We start from the raw sequence: 20,069 nt of genomic DNA, 5'->3' as shown, positions 1-20,069 counted from the left end.
TGCTGTATTCTGTTAAGGTCACTTACAGTATAGATTACAGGGGTGGGGAACCTGTGGCCTCTAGGCCATAAGTGGCCTTCCACATCCGTGGGGGCAGTCTTTTGACTGAGTTCAAGTTTTATAGAACAAATTCTTTTATTAAGGGTATTTTTTCTGTTATGTTTGAATTCTGTCAAAGGGTCACGTTTGAGGACCTGGAGCGTGACATGTGACCTTGAGGCCACAGGTTCCCTACCCCTGGCAGAGTGAAGTAGCTATAAAGGAAAGCAACTGTAAAAAGTAAGAGGTAAGTTTCAGTTAAAGAAACTAATGACACATTATCATGAAGAAGAAGAGACTTAGGAGGAAGAAGAGTTGCTTCCAAGTATTTAGAAGGTGGTCATATGGAAAAGTGGTAACATTTGTTCTTCTTTGTCTCAGAGATTAGAAGTAGGTATTGCCTCTGAAAGATACATAGAAAAACAGGTTTTCATTACAATTCAAACTGCCTGATAGTAGAATGAGTTGTTTCAATTAAATTCAATTTAAAACACTTACTGGGTATGATGCTAAGCATTGAAGAATCCAAGTGAAAATTAAAAACAATCTACCCTTTAGAACAAAGATTCTTAACTTTGGACTTAGGAAGTCTGTGAACTTGAATGGAAAAATATATACCTTTGCTAATATCCACCTGTAAATGAAATTTATCAATTCCTGTAATTATTTAAAAATACTATTCTGAAAAGGGGGTTGGGACTTCCAGGAGCCAGGATTGCAGAGTAAGCAGTAAGTTGCTATCACTTTTCCTCAGTGATCTTTGAAATAAACTGGAAAATATCACCAAAGGAAAAATCCTACATGAACATTTTCTGTGTTGTATAGATTGGCAATGTCTTCTGCTCTGGTTGTGAACTTGTCATATTTTGGAACTCTGCTTTTTGCCCTATGATTAAAATATTAGTTTTGCTAAATTATCCCTTCTTTCACTATTCCTTGCCTATTTGGTCTCTTCTACTCTTACTTCCTAAACATCATCTATGTCATGCCAGTTTTAATGTACTTTTAAAATTCAAAAAGCCTTCATTTCAATATCATTTTTTTTAAACAACTGCATTTTGGAATTATATTATAATAAAGTGGAAAGTTCGCAATGATGGAGTTTCATTTTTTTTTTCAAAACTCGTTGAAGTCACCGAAAAAGTAGCACACATTTAGCCATCATTGCAGGTAATATATTTATTAGGACACTGTTGAAATACTCTGTGTGTTATATGACATTGTCTTGCCAGAGGCATAGGCATAGAATTAAAAAAAAATGTTTATTGATTAATTGACTTAAAAAGGACTCAAGAGGTATGCTTTTGATTTCTTTTTTTCTAGCTGTGTGACCTTAAACAAGGCACTTCATCTACCTAAATCACACATTCTTTTGTCATTTATAAAGGGAGGGAGGGATCTTCTAGATCCCTTCTAAATAAAAATGTATGCCATATATAATGAGAATGATTAACAATTGAACTGCTTTTTTCTCATGGGAGTTATGGAATTTTTATCCATAAATTTCTATATTAACATGAATTATTATTATTTCTAGCATCCACGTTGGTAAGTTCATAGTGCATAGGATTAAACTTTGAAGTACATCCAAGGTGAACATTCCTGTCTGACAATTTTTGACATCTTCGATCTACTTCGGTATTGTGTACGGTTTCTGAATAGTTTCATAGAAAGTTTTAACATTAGGGTAAATCCTGCAGGACTATATCGAGACTTTTGTTATCTTAGAATACTGAAGGCTAGAAGTTGAGTTGTGTTTTTTTTTAATTTTATATAAATATCTCTAGTACTTACCACAGTACTTGGTGTATAGTAACTGTTTAGAAAAATATTTTTTTTTCATTCATTCTCTTTGTTTTTACTTTAAAAACTCTTTATAATGAAGCAGATCACTGCCTTAGAGTATCCTAATATATAGCTAGAGGAATACCCTATTAGAGGCTGTCTTGCATCACAAGGGAAAGAAATGGCAGATGAGTACAGTTACAATCAGCAACCGATGAAACACTTATTCGTGAACTCCTTTGGCTATAACTTAATGGCAGAGTTTCATGTCCATCTAGAGTAGCCAGAGGTTATTATTCAAGCCTGAGACTATTCCAATAACAGCAGTGAGAAAAATTGCCATTTATATTGTGCTTTAAATGTTATAATATTCTTTCCTGAAAATAACTCAATGAGGCAATGACAAGTATCATTATCCTCATTTTAAAAATAAGTAAAGATGTTAAGAGTTAAGATTGAGTAAACTTAGGCTGCATTTTATTTATTAAAACAGTCACCAATCTAAAAAATATAGAAAATAAAGATATTGTTCTCTTAAATAATTTTACAGATGAAGAAACCAATTCTTTTGTATAGTCACATAGGTTTAAATTTACAGGTTAGAATTTCAACTTAGGTCTTCTATCTGATCCAACTGCCTCTGAGTTTGATACAGAATGTGAATTTTGGGAAGCCCCCAGATGTTAGTCATACATTAATCAAACTGGGTATCATAAATACAGGGGCAAAAGATCCATGGAAACTTACAGATGTTTATTCACTTCTGGGTGGTGAATTTAAATAAAAACTAGACCAAAAGCTCTGTTGAAACATTATCACCCTAAATTTTGTCACAATATAGAGCTTTTCAAACAAATTCTATAAATAACACAATAAACTTGAGTGAAACCTGAGTATTAGATCAATGAACCTATTATTATAAAGAAAATGTTATCATTAAACTAAATAGAAGAAGAAACATGAGGCAACTAATTAACCTTTAAAACTTATAAATGAAAAAAAAAAGATATTTTGTATCCATGTCCAGTGAAACCCGATTTTGGTACTCTGATTTATGGTTGCTTTGCCATTGAAAAATGATATTGCAAAGTTGGGTGTATGAGTGTATGGATTTGAGTTTGACATTGGATTTATGTATTTTGTTATGGCATTTTATTTTAATGTAGTTATGGCACTTATTACTCCCTGTTCCCCAGCTAACTCACGTTGCTAATAGTACCTTCTATAGAGAGGTCTTTTAACTAATAAATGCAATAAAACTCATGTATAGCAAGCCCGCTTTTCTCTTTTTACTTTCCTTCTTAAATATGCTTGCTCTTTGCATAGCTTCTATATACAACTGCCTTTGTTTTGATAATCTTTTTAATCGTATCATCTCAAAAGCTACGAAAACCAAACTAGGTCATATATTTGTGCTTCATTCATATTATTTGTATACATTACTATGACTTTATTTGGAGAAATATGAAAGGATGTGATCTAATCTAACATAAAATCCAAAGCAGATCTGAAAAAAAAGATATTATTTCCATTCTCCCTCCCTCCACCTTGGAAGTTAACCAAGATCCATTTCTGTAGAAACAGTTTCAGGTTACTGATGAGAACTTTCAAAGAAATCTTCCTTAAACAACACCTTTGTCTGAAACTTTCCCTTACAAATGTGGTATTTACATAAAAGTTCTGCTAAAAAGAAGAATTTTCCTTCATGAGCATACAAAATCTGTACTACATCACTTTATATTTAAAAAAAGAAATTACATTTTCTATTTTCCCATTTTAAAACTTTCTTTGTTATGATTACTTCTACCTCACTGTTCTATAACACTAACTGTTCTACTTGACTGATTCCTTTGTTGCATTTGTATTAACTGTGCATTTATTTTTAACTTTTTTAATCTGGGAAAGGAAAATAGTATTGTCCTCTCAATCAGCTAATCAGTACGCCTACACATAAAGAGGTTTTGAATAGACTCTTTGCAGATTTACCTTAGCTTTTAGTGTTAAATATAGTGATTGAAAAAACATTTTGTCCTTTCATTAAGAATACATTTTGATTTTTTAAAAATTTTTAAATCCATTTTGCTCACTTTAAAATAAGTTTTTTATGCTACTGAATCCCTACAAAGTTGTTTTTCCTTCATTTTCTCATGATCAGGCCAAATGTTGGAAAAAAAATCCTTATTTGTGAGTGATTCATTTTGATCTCATCTTTCCTTAATGAAGAAGAAAGCATATTCACAACAATTACTGATAAATTACATGAATAATAACATCAGTCCAGTTTTATTTACATATTTCAGTTATTTAGAGTCTTGGAACAATTTTAATGATGAATTCTTTGCCAGAAATATCAAAGTGAAGAAGTGATCTTATGAAGAAAACTTAAATAATATTTTCTTCAATTAGTTTAAAGATTTCTTTTTCCATCTCAATGCCCACTTTTTAGTGCTGATTCTTTGGATGTATAAAATCCATTTAGGGCTATAAGGATCTCAGAGGCCATCTAGTTCAGCCTTATGGTTTTGCAATTGAAATAACTAAGGCCTATGGAAATTAAGTGATTTGTCAAACATCACAAAGGTATTAGGGAGCAGAGCTAGGATTTGAAACCAGATTCTCTGGCTCTAATTCCAGTTCCCATTGTCATAGATCTGCATGCAGCAAACTGAGAATAACACAAGGAGAGTTCACATATACCTGGTAGCATCAAATCATAAAACAATATTTTACCAACCAAATCAATTGGACATCTGAAAAGGGGTCATTTTAACTGGATGATAATGATTTCAAAATTAATTCAAAATTTCTCAGCATTCTATTGTCACAAGAGGAAAATGTTGTGCTTTTTCTCAACTTGATGCAGTGGCATGAGCACAGGATTTAGAGTGAAAGACGTGAAATTATGAAAGGATTAAAGGAACTATTCCACTGAATAGCTTAAGGGACCTATGATTTTTATAAAACATTCATATTGACACTAGGATGTCCAAATATAATGGTATCAACATAGATGTTAGAAGCTATAATGGTTTCTATAATGCTATTGCAAATCAGTTATAAAACTTATTAAATATTAAATGTAAATTAAATTAAAATATTTTATTACCAGTCATCCCAGGTTGTTTTTTTAATTCTTAATTAGATTTTTTTTCTATAATTCTAAATGTGACTATGGGATTTTTATTTATAAGCATAAATATATGTATATACATATATGTTCACATATATATAGTTTTGTTATATACCTACATGTATACATGTGTGTGAGTATAAAGCCATCTTTTCCCTGACATATTTAATGTATAGAAGATATGTAATTTTCTACCAAGCCAGGTGAGAATGCATTATTTGTATTAATAGCTTTGGAGTAGAGTTTTTTAAGTGTGCACCTGTGCTTTTGTATTTTGTAAGAATGTACAACTTTAATATAAATCCATTTCCTTGGCTCTGCTCTAGATTATCGAATTCAAACCAGGGTAATTTGTCAATTTTCTCAATAGCAGCCTGGGCTAAGCTATTGGGTATTAATATAGGTAATTTCTCTCCTAACAGAATTTTGGTTTCATGGAGAGATAAGTACAGAGTTCACTGTCACTTTAAAAAAATTTGTCGCTGACTGAGTTCAGTAAATTATTTTGCAGTTTTCCCTGTGCTCTTTCCCCTTTACAGTCTTTATATAAATACATACATACATATACATGTGCACATATCTATACATATATGTTTGTGAATTTGTCCTAGAATGTCTATGCCTGTCCTTTTCTTCCAAAACTTTCCAGAAAAAAATATTACTTAAAATTATTTTTTCTAATTTATTTTTTCCCATTTGGAAACATTCTACTTTCCATTTTTATAACACAGATGGTTGGATGTTTCATTTTTTCCTTCTCCATTCCTTTTTTGCATGGTCTATTAAAAATTGTATGTCTCATGTCAGAACCAACCATAGTACAAAAGGTTTGAGTGTTCGTTTAGAGACAGTCACTTCTGTGAGATTGAGTTCACATCCAGGATACTTTGAATGTCTCTAAATTAAGCAGAGAGATATTTCTTCATCTGCTTCTAAACACTCAGTCTCTAATGCAACAAAAGAAATTTAAGATCTAAAGTTCATAGATTTAAAAGGAAATAAAAATGTTTATTAGATATTAAGTCTTAGAAATATATGTATATATGTGTGTTTTACATATGTATATATATATATGTATATTTATCTATTTATTTGTATTTATATATGAGCATACCCACACACAATTGTTTTGAGGATGAAATGAATTAAAAATTTATGAAGTATTTTCTAAAATAATTTATTGATATTTACTATTAATAGTAGCACTTATTTAGTGCTTTCATTGAGCATACAGGGTAACTAGAAGGTGCAGTGAATAAAGTGCAAGGCATGAATTTAGGGAGTCTTACTGAGCTCTAATATGGCCTCAGATAATTACTAGTTCTGTGAACCCAGGCAAGTCACTTAATCCCATTTACCTCAGTTTCCTTATCTGTAAAATGAGATGGAGAATGAAATTGCAAGCCATTTCAATATTTTTGCAAAGAAAATCCCAAATGGGATCCCAAATGGGATCATTAAGAACTTGACACGACTGAAATAACTGACAAACTTTGAATATATAACCTTTGCATCATCATTCTCCTTCAGCCACAGGGGGCAGGGGGAGGGAGGAGGTAAAAGGTTATGGCAGTCTCTTGATAAAAATGATAAAGAAGCAAGATCAAGAAACTTTTTCTCATAAGCAACTGGGTCAAAAGCCTAGCTGCCCCATCTAGGTTACAGCTCCTAACTCCTTCTTTTGGAGCTCACGTCTACTAAAATATTAACGGAACATCATGACTGGTTTCTTACTCAAAATGATTAATACTTCATCCCAAAAAACTGTCCCAGCCCCCATCAATAAGGACTCAATGCCTGGGGAATAAATTGAATTAAAAAAAACAAAACAAAACAAAAAAACAACAGATCAAGTGCTTATGTCTCATTTTAGGACTTTAAAACTCTACATTATAAAGACATAATTTGCTCATGTTTACTCTGAAATGTATGATGCACAAAGAAAAATTCTGAGAAAGGTAGGAAGAGTGCAAATAACACATTTAAAAGATAAGTAAACTGAGCTTTAGAAAGATTAAGAGGACTTACCTACCATTAACACAACTCTTTATAAGTATGAGAGTTAGGACTAATTCTATTCTTTTATCTATCTCTTGCTTATTTCGTTTATTGTCCAGTGCTCATTTCACTAAATCAGGTTGCCTTTTTTAGCTCATATTATGTTGCACTTAATATAATTTATAATACATTTTTCTCACAAAAGTCAATTTTATGGATGAGGAATAATAAACCTCAAGAGATGAATGGATTTGCTCAAAATGATAGAGTTGGTAAATGGCAGAGCCAAGACTCAAATCTGTGTCTCCTGACTTAGAGACCAGTAGTTTTTTTCATTATCTAGTATTTTTTAAATGCACCTTAAAAAACACAACTCAGAATCTTGAGAAAACCATTCCAAGTTAGATAAGTTAATCTTTGGAGTTTAAAATAAGAGGAAATATATGTACATGTATACATACATGCATATGCATATATGCGTGTATACATATATATATGTATATATATATGTAATGTATATATCTTCTTAAAGATCCCTAGTGAGAAAATATTTCTTCATGTGGCAAAAGAATATTTTGCTTATTTCATAAAATACGTAAAACACAATATGTCTCTAAGGGCTGTGTGGATTCATAGCAGTAAAAAACAAAAGAGTATAATAGAATGAATGTCTTTCATAATCAGGCATTACAAGGGTATCTTTGCAAGGTGAAAAGTTCCTGTTTACGGGGAGAAAGAAGATTATTTATAGCAGTTTATTCCTGCTAGGTCCCCTAAATTCCTTATACTGAAAAGAAATACATGAAGAAAAATAAATTTAGACACATCATCAAAAGCATAGAAAGTTGAAATGTTTCCTCTTTGTGATCCAACCTTTTAAAATTATTTGTGGGAAATAAATAAAAAGCAGATAATCTTAATCACTTAAGAAATATTTCTGAAATTATACCTAGAATTTGATCAAAGAGATATGATTGCATTGTTGCTATAGACAATACATGGCTTATAATGAAAAACAACTTAACAACTGTTCAAAATATCAACAAACTCTTGCTACATATGTTATAATGTCGATTTCTTTGAAATCACTAGATGCTATTGTGAAGTCCCATCTAACTCTCACATTCTATAGTCTTCAACTAATAGGACCAAACACTAAAATTTGGTTACTTTTAAAAGTATGTTCAGACAGGAAAGGAATACAGTTTAAAAAAATAATAAAACTTTAAAAATGGGGAGTTCGTTATATTTGAAGATAAATAACTAATCCATACATACAGGAGGGGAAAAAAAACCTCCTTATTTAAGACAAAAGGAAAACTAGAGATAGAAAGACAAAAAGTTATGTAGGTTAACAAGTCTAAGTTAAATTAAATAAAAATTACTAATAAGAAACAATATGTTGAAAGCTCCATAAAATCTCAAACTTATTCCAGTATGGCATAAGGTTTTAACATAGTGGAAAGTTCTGATTAAAAAAAGAAAATAAATCAAACAAAAGAAACAAACAAAAAAAAATGTGTCTGCATTCTTAGGACCACACTAGCCACTCATCTCTAATATCACAATATCACTAATCACAGCATGATGACCATCAGCATTGGAAACCGAAATCATTAGAGAAATATGCATAATGGTTGTGAATTCTATTTGGCATCCTTTCATTTCAGGAATGAAGGTGGCACAGTGGAAGGAAAAAGGGAAGTAAAGAAAAAATAATACCATTTTTAGACTTCCTATAATCTTTAACATAGTTGTTGATACTCTGTGTGAATTCCTTGACCATTGACCAACCAACATATACTCTATTTCAGGAAGCACATGGTAGCAGTCTTTTAATTTTCTTCATGAATGAAACCAGAGTAAAGGAACAAGTAACATTTAAATGGTTCATAGCTTCTCCTTGGAAAAACAAATAAAAGAAATGGCAAAATGTGTATTATTGCAAGCCCAAAGACAATAAGAAATATCTTTCCATTGGGCATATGTTTCTCTTGTATTTGGTACTCATGATAAGTATTTAAAACAAAACAAAATTAAAAAATGTAAAAATGCAGCTAATCAAACATATTAGTTGTAGAGAATGAAAAGGTAGAGAAATTTCATGAAGTACTGAATAAGACAGAAAAATCAAATGAGTATTTACTGATATTCAGTGATTTCAATGCAAATGAAGTCATTTACAAGTAAGTGAACATGACAAGAAACATATTTGAAAATATGGATAAACAATAATGATGAGAAGTCAAAGAAACATGGACAATACAGAAGTCTTACATCTATTTATTACGAATGTTTTGAATATGGTTACTGCTGGATAACATCACAACAAAGTATAATTTCCTGTGCTTTTACTGGGGAAAAGAAAGCCTAATTATTAATGTAGGAGTCATTTATGAATCAAGTATGTGCTGAAAGTCAGACCACTGACTTTTTATAACAGAGTTCAAAACGATTATTAAAGGAAGAAAAAAAGTTCTATCATCAAAATAAATCCATCTTGACACTTAAATTATTGGTTATGGAAAATTAGTTACTGGACTCATGAAAAGATATAGTTACAGACTACAATAATTTGATACGAGTTTAATTTATGTAAATAAATTTCCACAAAAACAAAACCAAAAGAACTGAAAAAGCAACTTAATCCTCAAATAATAGACTTATTTCCAGAATAAAGAGCTATGGTAGTAAAAGACTGTGACAGTTTAGAGTAAAAACTTATTTGTAGAGTCTTTCAGAAAAGGATAGTGGAAGATTATAAACTCTGTTAACACATGAAATAGAAAAACAATGAAGGGTAAAATCAGTTAAAATAAATGTGAGAGATTAAACTGAGCAAAACCAACTCAAGAATCCATGTAAAAAAGTGAGAAGAGAGCAAAAATAGATGAAAATTGGGGAGAAAAAAATCATTGGAAATATTTTTGGGAAATTAAGATCATTACATTTAGATGGTAACATAGCTATGCCATGTGTACTTATTTTAAAATTAGTAGCAGTGGTGCAAAAGGGAACACACACAGAGAAAATTAGGTGACTTAAGTGTGAAGGTTTTTATAATGTCTGTGAAGGAAGAGAGAATAATAAAGCTTTAAAAAAAACCTTTTTAATGCTAAAAACAGGTAACTAAGAATATAAAACTACTACAAAGTTATACGACTACTTTCTCATCAATATAAAGATGATTCATAAGATACAAGTTTACATACATAGTGAATATATTCAATCAAGGTATCAATAAAAACCAGATGTTTATTAAGTGATATTCCAGAGTAGATCCCATTCTTATAATTGGAGTGAAAAACCTAGTAAATGCATGATTCCATTGGTTTTATTGTTCTTTGATCATAAAGAAACATTTTATACACCTGACCAAATACACATGCAGATATGTATATGCATATATACATGCATACATACATAAAAGACAATCTCCCAACATACAGACAAACATACATACAGGCACCCTGGCAGGTAGGATCTTCTGAGCTTGACTGGATACATCTCGCCCTCAGATTTCATGGGGTACTCCAAAGTGATAAAACGAGTCTTTCTAGGGAATTCCAGGAGCCAAGATGGAAGAGTAAGCAGTAAATTGCTGTAGGTCTCTCATATTCACCTCTGCAAAAACCATAAAATAATGCCCCAGAACAAATCCTACAATAGCAGAACCAGCAGAAAGATGGGGTGGAGCAACCTTTTGAAGAGGGACAGGGTCCAAGGAGAAAATTGAATGAGTTTGATGGGATGGAGGGAAACATAGTCTTTCTCAACACGACTATTATGGAAGTGTTTTGCATAACTACACATGAATAACCTATGTTGAATTGCCTGGCTTCTCAATGAAGGTGGATGGGAAAGGAAGAAGTCAGAGAATTTGGAAATCAAAGTTTTAAAAACGAAGGTTAAAAATTGTTTTTACATACAACTAGAAAATAAGATATATAGAAAATGAGATTTGGAAATTTATCGTGCCCTATGAGCACGCAAGTGGGAAGGAAATAAGGGGAAGTGATAAGATGAGAGCAATCTGGGGTAAGGGATAATCAGAATACGTACCATCTTGGAGGAGGTGGGAAGAGATGAAGAGAAAATTTGGAAACCAAAATATTGTGGAAATTAATATTGAAAACTAAGAATTAATTAATTTTAAAAAATTAAAAAACAGAGTTAGTCAAATAAATAATAGAAACAATCAATAATTTCATCAAAGAGAATGACAATAATGAAAAACTCTACCAAAACTTAAAGGACACTGTCAGAGAAGTTCTTAGGAGAAATTTTCCAATTCAAAATGCTTACCTGAACAAGAGAGGGAGAGATTAATCAATTGGGCATAAAACTCAAAATGTTAGAAAAGAACCAATTAAAAATTCCCAAATAAGTACTAAAATAGAAATTCTGAAAATTAAAGAAGAGATTCACAAAGTTGAGATTAAGAAAACTATTGAACTAATAAATAAAACTAAGAGATAGTTTCATGAAAAATAAACAAAAAAATGAATAAACTTTTGGTTAATTTAATTTGAAAAAAGAAGAACTTCAAAGTACCATTTTTCATGAAAAATGAAAAAAGTGAATTCACTACCAATTAAGAAGAATTTAAAACAACAATTAGGAGGTATTTTACCCAACTACATGCCAAAGTTTGATATTCTAAGTGAAATGGAGGAATATTTATAAAAATATAAATGACTTGGATTAACAGAAGAGGAAACAAAATACTTAAATAACTCCTATTCAGAAAAAGAAATTGAACAAGTGAACAATGAACACCCCCAGAGAAAATTGCCAGGGCCAGATGGGAAACAAATTCTACCACACATTTAAAGAGTAATTTATTCCAATGTTATATAAACTATTTGGAAAAAAGATGAAGAAGGTGTCCCAACAAATTCCTTTTATGATAGAAATATGGTGCTGATATCTAAACTGGGAAGAGTCGAAACAGAGAAAGAAAGTTTTAGACCAATTTCCCCAATGAATATAGATGCAAAAATTTTAAATAAAATATTAGCAAAGAGATTACAGCAACTTATCACAAGGATAATACACTATAACCAGCTGAGATATATACCTGGAGTACATGACTGATTAAATATTAGGAAAAGTATCAGCATGATGGGCAATTATGATAATATAATTAGAAATAAAATTAAAAGAAAAATATCAGTTGTTCATAGGTGGCCAAACTAATATAATGAAAATGACAGTTCTACTGAAAGTAATTTACATATTCAGTGCCATACTGTAAAAGCAAGGACCCCAACATACAAAGGGAGGCCTATTATCACAGGTTTTTAGATATGCATTAATAAAAGGAAAGGCAACTTTTGAGCAGTCAACAATCACTTTAATCTAGCACATGGATTATTCACTTAGTTCAGGGGAAAAAGTCAGCACCCTAAACTTCAGGGAAAGCACAGAGAAATCAAAATCAACAGAAATGCTTCCAAATGTCTGGCATAAGCAATATTTACATCATACATCAACAGACAGATCCAATTATCTTACCGTAGTTGTTGTTGTGTTTGTCCTTCGAGGATCATGACATCAAGATGATGACATGATTTGCAGTTGACTTTGATTTGAGGGAGGAAGGGCTGTGCAAGATCACCAACCTCACTTTCTTCTCTTAAACCATCTGGGTTCAGTGACATGATATTTATCAGGATGAGTGAAAATGGCCCAGAAGGCAAAGTGAGACCTTGGTCCTTTCAAGTTTAGTTCTTATCACAATCTTACTTTGAGTGAGATACAGCCATTCAATGAATATGTTTTTTTAAGTTACTCAAGGGACGGCCCCTTTAATAAAAAAAATAAATCAGTCTGGGAGAGGAAGACCCTCAGAGTTCCTGGGTAAAAGGTAAACACTTACTATTTAGTTATTACCACAGTTACCAGAGAGAGAAGCACCAACAACTACGTTTTCCAAGCTAGGGAATTCCTTAGTGGCTTCCCAGAGTCTCGTTTGCCAAACAATAACTTCCAGTCAGTAAGCCCCAAAGTAAAACTCCATCTCAGAGTCTTTATACACTTTTGAGAGCCAGAGTACATCACAACCCTTGAGAGCCAGTGCCTCATTAACAAAAGGTATGGACCTTCTTACAAATCTCCCCAGGATCATTAATGGCCAGGAAGATCTTCTTTAATCACATTAAAATAATTAGCAAAACAATTGTTTCTAATTGTTTCAAATGTTTCTAGTTAAAATACTCTTTTTTCTGTACTTTACTCATACTAAAGACTCTTGACTGATAAAGTCAAGATTCAGTTAGAGGCACTTGATTGTACTAAAACAAAAACAGCAAAAGCTCCTACTTTGCTTGCCATCACACATACCAATCAAAATACAAAAAGATTACATGATAGAACTAGAAAAATAATAACCAGCTTCATCAGGAAGAAGAAAAGTTCCAGAATATCAAGGGTATTAATGAAAAGAAATTCAAGGAAATGTGGAATAGCAGAATCAGATCTATAACTGCATTACAAAGTATCAGTCATCAAAACTATTAAGTACTGGCTATGAAATAGAGTGGTAGGTCAGTGAAATAGTTTAGATACACAAGACACAGTAGTCAATAACTATAGTAATCTACTGTTTGAGAAACCTAGAGACTCCGGCTTCTGGTATAAGAACTCACCAGTTGATCAAAACTGCTGGAAAAACTGGAAAATAGTTGGGAGGAACATGGCATAGACCAACATCTCACACCATATATCAAGATAAGGTCAAAATGTGTACATGATTTAAGAATAAAGAGTGATACCATAAGCAAATTTACTGAACAAGGAAAGTGTCTCCATCAGTTCTATGGAGAAGGGAAGAATTTGACTAAACAAGAGATGGAGAACATTATGAAATGTAAAATGGATGGTTTTGATTATATTAAATAAAAAGGCTTTGATTACACAAAGCTGATGCAACTAAGATTAGAAGCAAAGTAGAAAAAATATTTACAGTCAGTATCTCTGAGAAAGGCTTCATTTCTAAAATATATAGAAAACTGGGTCAAATTTATTAGAATACAAGTCCTTCCTCAATTGATGTAAATGGTCAAAAGATATGAACAGGGAGTTTTCAGATGAAGAAATGAAAGCTATATATAGTCATATAAAAATGTTCCAAATCACTATTGATTAGAAAGATGCAAAATAAAACAGCTCTGAGGTATCACCTCACACCTCACAATGGGTTAATATGACAAGACAGGGAAATCATACATGTTGGATAAGATCTGGGAGAAATTGGAACACTAATGCATTGTTGGTAGAGTCGTGTACCTAGCCAAATGTTCTGGAGATTTGTTTAAAACATTATAAAACTGTGCATGCCCTTTATCCCAGTAATACCACTCCTAGGTCTGTATCCCAAAGATAACAAAGGGAAAAGGACCCCCCACAGAAAAATATTTGTAGCAGTTCTCTTTGTTGTGGCAAAGAACTGGAAGTTTAAGGAATGCTCATCATATGCTTTCGTATCATGAATAATGTGGAAATGTTTAATTGGGGAGCAGGGAGGAGAGTGAGGGAGGGAGGAAAAATTGGAACTCCAAATCTCATAAAAATAGATGTTGAAAACAATCTTTACATGTAATAGGAAAAAATAAAATACTATTATGTGGGGGAAGAAAGGAGTCTTTGTAATGCTATGAGCTCAAGTAAAACTATTAACCAGAATTGAACTTCCTCTCTTGAGATCTGTGCTGTTTGTGTATGATTATGCATAGTTTTTGTATACTTCAGCCTTTGTAGAGTCCACAGGGCCACATATTTTTGATGACAACCCTATGTTTACTCTGTCAAGAATTTCGGGTTCAATATTTGACTGAGTTAGTAACTTTCTATTCCTGCTCATGTAATATGACAAACAATCATGGTGTTTTCTTGGGGGTGCTTGAAAATGTAGTCTAGAGAAATCGATTTTGGAAAGCATGGGGAAGGAAGATGGTTTTGGAAACTTTATATAAAGAAGCATAGGTTGCTAGTGCCAAGTCCCGTAACTTAAATCACGAGAAGTTTCCTATGATGCTTTTACATATATTTTGAATAGTTTATCCCTAGTGGATATTTCCTTCTTCCTGGATTTCAGCTTAAAAAGTAAGATATCAGTTGAGGAAATGAAAAAAAAATAGATTGTGACTAACTTTAGAAAATCATGTCTCTAAAATATGATGCTAAAAAAAAAAAAAAAAACATTTCCACAAATGAGCTCTGGAACACTGTCTAATCTATGTTTTATTTTCAGTGTTCTCTGTTCTCACATAAACTCTCAAGAAAAATTACAAAGTATTAAATTTCTTTGGTTGTTTTTATTTAAATTTTATTTTATCAGACTCAGCATCAAAGAATTAATTTTTTAGACACAATCCAAGGACATATTTGCCTTGACAGTCAGAGCCCATATATAATTTTAGTTGCTGTTTTCCCTCCATATAGGGTTCTTGGTTCAATATTATTATTTAAGTAAAACAAATTATTAGTTATATTAAATTTTACATATAACTTATTCAATATGAAATAAAGAGAACCACTTCAATCTCCACATCACTCTACCTCTTGATTACCATAAGCACCAACATTGAAAAGAGTAATGCTGGTGGTTTCTCTTTGGCAAATCACTGCAAAATTATCCAAAGCTATATTTTTAAAGTCAGAAATCACTGGTACCTTCTATACAATCCTCACCTCCATCTATCATCAGCATTCATTCCACCTACAGAGTAGGCCAGATGATATGGGAAGGTAAGGAAAAGGATTTCATTTTTTTTTTTTTAAAGAAGGGTCAGGAGAGCTTAAAGATATAAATACTTACAATGGCACTTTAGTTTTGTTCTCAACAGAGTTTGCAGAATACTGAATTTAAATTTACATCTGTTTTTGTTTGAGTTTCATATAAAAGCAGTGTCACTATGGGTCTCCATAAAGGAAGCTATTGCTTTGTATTACTAGACACTATTATGGAGGTGAAGATTTTCAGCATTTTTGATGTGACATTTTCTTTCTTTTACTCTTTAGATGCTACACTCGAGTATTTCTAATTGGATTTTAAAATGCTATTATTACTGACCATTCCTATCTATGCCTACAATAAATTACTTACACTTTATTATTTGTCTGCCCATAAAATGACCTATGAAATTCATTGTGCTTAAACAGTATCAGCTATAAAATGTGTTTCTAGAATGCTAGTTCAATTTATTTCTAGAAAACTAATTTTCTAATTTTTATTTTTAATGTGTTTATTTTTTGTATTTATTCACGGTGGGGAGATAGCTTCAGCTGAGAGTTTAAAAAGCATTAGTTGTTTACACAAAAAAGAAATCATCTTATATTCCAAGCAACTGAACGTTTTTTTTTTAATTTTATCCAATACATTCTGCTTGTTTTTAATATCATCATGATGGAGAGTCTACTTAATTAGCTTTGGTAGTTTATTGACAAGAAAATCTAAAACTTCAGGATTTTTATTCCCTCGAGAGAATTCCTTGATTCATATGGATTTCATGATGGCATTGAAGAAGTCTAAAGCTAACCATCCCAAAATAAAGGCTAATGATTTTACTTAGCTAATATTAGAATCAAAATGTTTTTCGAACCCAAATATGGTCTATCAAGGTTGAAATAAAAAATCATAAGAATATAACTTGGCTTATTCTTGATACACTTAGAGAAGCACTAACTACATAGTAACCATTACTCTACTAGAATGAGACATGTTTGAAAAGCAAATATCTTCTTTTTAAAATCCTTCAAAATTTGTTAGGCAGAAAGATGCTTTGTGTAAATAATAATTTACAGAATGTGTTTATTTCTTGTGAGAGTCCAGGTTTTGATCAATCTTAAAGACAGGAAGAAGTGTAGTAATACCTCCTCCTTTTTTTCAGATGAAGATACTGAGTCATGTAATTAGGTAAATAAATTGTTCAAGGAGACATTGACTAGGACAGTACTACAAAGTAGTTCTTATCATGGTCAACATAGTGCTCTGTCCTCTGGACTAATCTGCTTCATAATAGACTTTCTGTAAATTTATACTGTTTGCTTTTAAACTTATATTAACAACAGATGTTTATTTAAGTAATTCTGCCTCACAGATTACTCCCACAATCCCCAATCACAATGGCAAGATGTGTTGTTAGAGAACATCTTATTACTTATCCTCTCTGGGTTCTAGAGTGCATTAGTAATACAAGTCTTGAGTCCCCAAGGAGCCGCCATCTAGTGTGCAGGTCAATATTTCATATCATCCTGCAGTTTCCCAATATCAATTAGTCAAATAACATAAATTCACTTATGAAAAGATATACTTACTTAGAAAGTTTAGCAAGGTCCCAAACACAAAATCATCCTTTCAAATTGAGAGGCTCAATCTCATCTCTGATTTCACTCAATACCTATGTATAGTGGATTGAAATATAAAGTTGGTCGCATACAATAATCTTAACTCATGGGGTTCCCACTAAGTTCACTTGCAGGTATGGTATAGCTAGTAGGAGAGATATTCTTTTGCTTCGTGAAATCAATTGCTGCTAGCTTGGGTTAAATAGATCACTCTTCAGGACTGGCTTTTCACTGAAATTGGATGCTGTGAGTACCAGAAGAATTCTGAAACTAACAACAGTTGCCAGACCTCTGCTATTTTATTTTATTATTTCCAAGCTCACAAGGTTGTAACCTGATGTGTTCCATCTCCACATACTCATTCAAGTAAGATCAGGAAAGAAAAAAAATGGAAGAGATAAAAGAAGTAGTTATAATACATTGGCAAACATATGATGGCCTTTTGAGATATAAGACCCAATGGACCTCTCCAATGAAGAATCCCCCCAAAATTTTTACTTCTCACTCAGAAAGCACCATAAAAGAATTTGAGAGATTACGTGTTTTAACATTTTTTACAACTCAGTTTCATCTCAGATTCCAGTTAGAAGACTTTTCATCATTTTATAATAAACTGATAGAGACCAGACTGAGGATACCTGTTGCTGAGGTTGAAAGAAGAGAACTTCCATTACACAGGCCTGTAATCAGGTTTACCAAGCCTCCAAGGAGATTAGAATCAGGTAAGTAGTACACATAGTGACAGTGAGATATCCTCAGTTAATCTCTCATTAGATATAACACTGTAATATAGATTTTCCTTTAGAGACTGTCCTAACATTATCAGATATGTGTTGAAGTGACAAAGGCACAGCCCCAGGAAAGTGTTGGTAAAACTAGAGTGTGTGCATCTGGATGTAGTGACTTACTTCTTTAAAATATTTCATTTGTAGAGTGGGATAGTTGATGAATAAAAACTAGTCCATTTTAGCACATTATGGAATAATTTAGAAAGTTTTGGACTCTAAGCAAAGACTGCCAAACTTTTAGCAGCAAGTAAAGATAAAACCAGAATAAGAATAATAAGCAAGAGTCTTAATCTCCTTCATGCATTAATGAAGTTAATGGTTTTCAGAAAAGAAGTCATACAATCCACTTGAGTTGTAACATAATTGTACTTCAAGAATACACAGAGCAATCCTGCAAAGTAGCTCCTTCAAAACTGATGGAAGCCTTAGTCAACAACATGTGGCCACTTCTCAGTTTCCTTGGCTAAATTCTCATCCACATAACTCCTTTTAAGGATTTGTATTTTTCAGAGTTCTGTCCTTGGCCTTTTCTTCTTCCTTTATACTACTTCACTTGGTGATCTCATCAGCTCTCATGAATTTAATTACCTTCTCCATGCTGATGACTCTGAAATCTACATATCCTGCCCCAATCTCTCTGTTGACCTCCAGTCTCACAACTCCAACTGCCTTTCAGACATCTCATATTGGATATCCAGTACTTTTTGTCCTAAACAACCTCTCACCCCAATATCTTTCATTTTACAGTGGAGGGTAACACTATCCTCCCAGTCTCTCAGGCTTACAACCTGGGAAATCATCCTCAATTCCTCACTGTTTCTCATCCCTTGTATCCAGTCTGTTACGCAGGTCTGTCAATTTCTCCTCTGCAAAATCTCCCTTCTCTCCTTTGACACTCACCTTTATTGTGTAGCCCTAATAACTTCCTGCCTGGACTACTGTAATAGCTTGCTCATGGATCAGCTTTTCTGAAGTCTCTCCTGATTCTAAGTGATTTTACTGAAGCACAGGTCTGACCTTGTCACTCCTCTACTTAACAAACACCAAGGGCTCCCTATATCCTCCAGGATAAAATACAAAATGCTCTGTTTTGCACTTTAAAACCTTTGAAGCCTAGGCCCCTCCTACATTACTATTTCTTTCTCCTATATAATTTTTGATCTAGTGACAATAATTTGACTTTTCTTCTAAGCTCTAGGCACTGTCTCTGGCTGTCCCTGATCCCTAGAATGTTCTCCTATCGTATCTCCACCTACTCACTTTCCTGGCTTCCTTTAAATCCCCAAATTGCAAAGGTTACAGGAAGCTTTTTCCAATTATTCTTAATTCTAGTACCTTACGTCTCTTAGTAATTTCCTATTTATCCTGTATATACTTTGCTTAGTATTTATTTATTTTATATTGCCTTCTCATTAGAATGCAAGGTCCTAGGGAGCAGAGACAATTTTTTGTCTCTTTTTGCATCCCCGCAAATAACACAACTGTATATACTTATAAATGTTTACTGATTGATTATCAATTAATTTTTAATAGCTCAGTAGATAGAGCCCAAGGAGACTCAGATATGTATGGGAACTGCTTTCATCATGTTGTCTGACATCCATAACCTGCAATTTTAGAGCCTGTTCAGGATAGACCTCCCTAAATTAGATCTTTTTCTGTCTCCTCATTTTAGATGAGATCTTCTGTTTTTCACAAATGAAGTGTTCAGTTACATTTTCTCATTCTTTGGTATATTCTGATATGCAGAAATTCATTGATTCTGTTGCTGAGAAAAATGGGTTTACTCACCGTTGCAATTGTTAATATTTTTTTTTGTTTTTTTTGGTTGTTTTTTTTTAACTTATTTATTTATTCATTTAAGGTTTTCAGCATTAATTTCAGCAAAATTTTGAGTTCCAAATATTCTCCCCATGTATCCCCTCTTCCCCAAAACGTCATGAGTTCTCATTGCCCCTTCCACCAATGTGCACTCCCTT

Source organism: Notamacropus eugenii, chromosome 6 (assembly GCF_028372415.1).
Source record: "Notamacropus eugenii isolate mMacEug1 chromosome 6, mMacEug1.pri_v2, whole genome shotgun sequence".
NCBI classification, from domain to species: Eukaryota; Metazoa; Chordata; class Mammalia; order Diprotodontia; family Macropodidae; genus Notamacropus; species Notamacropus eugenii.
Note: the sequence above shows the minus strand (reverse complement) of the source record.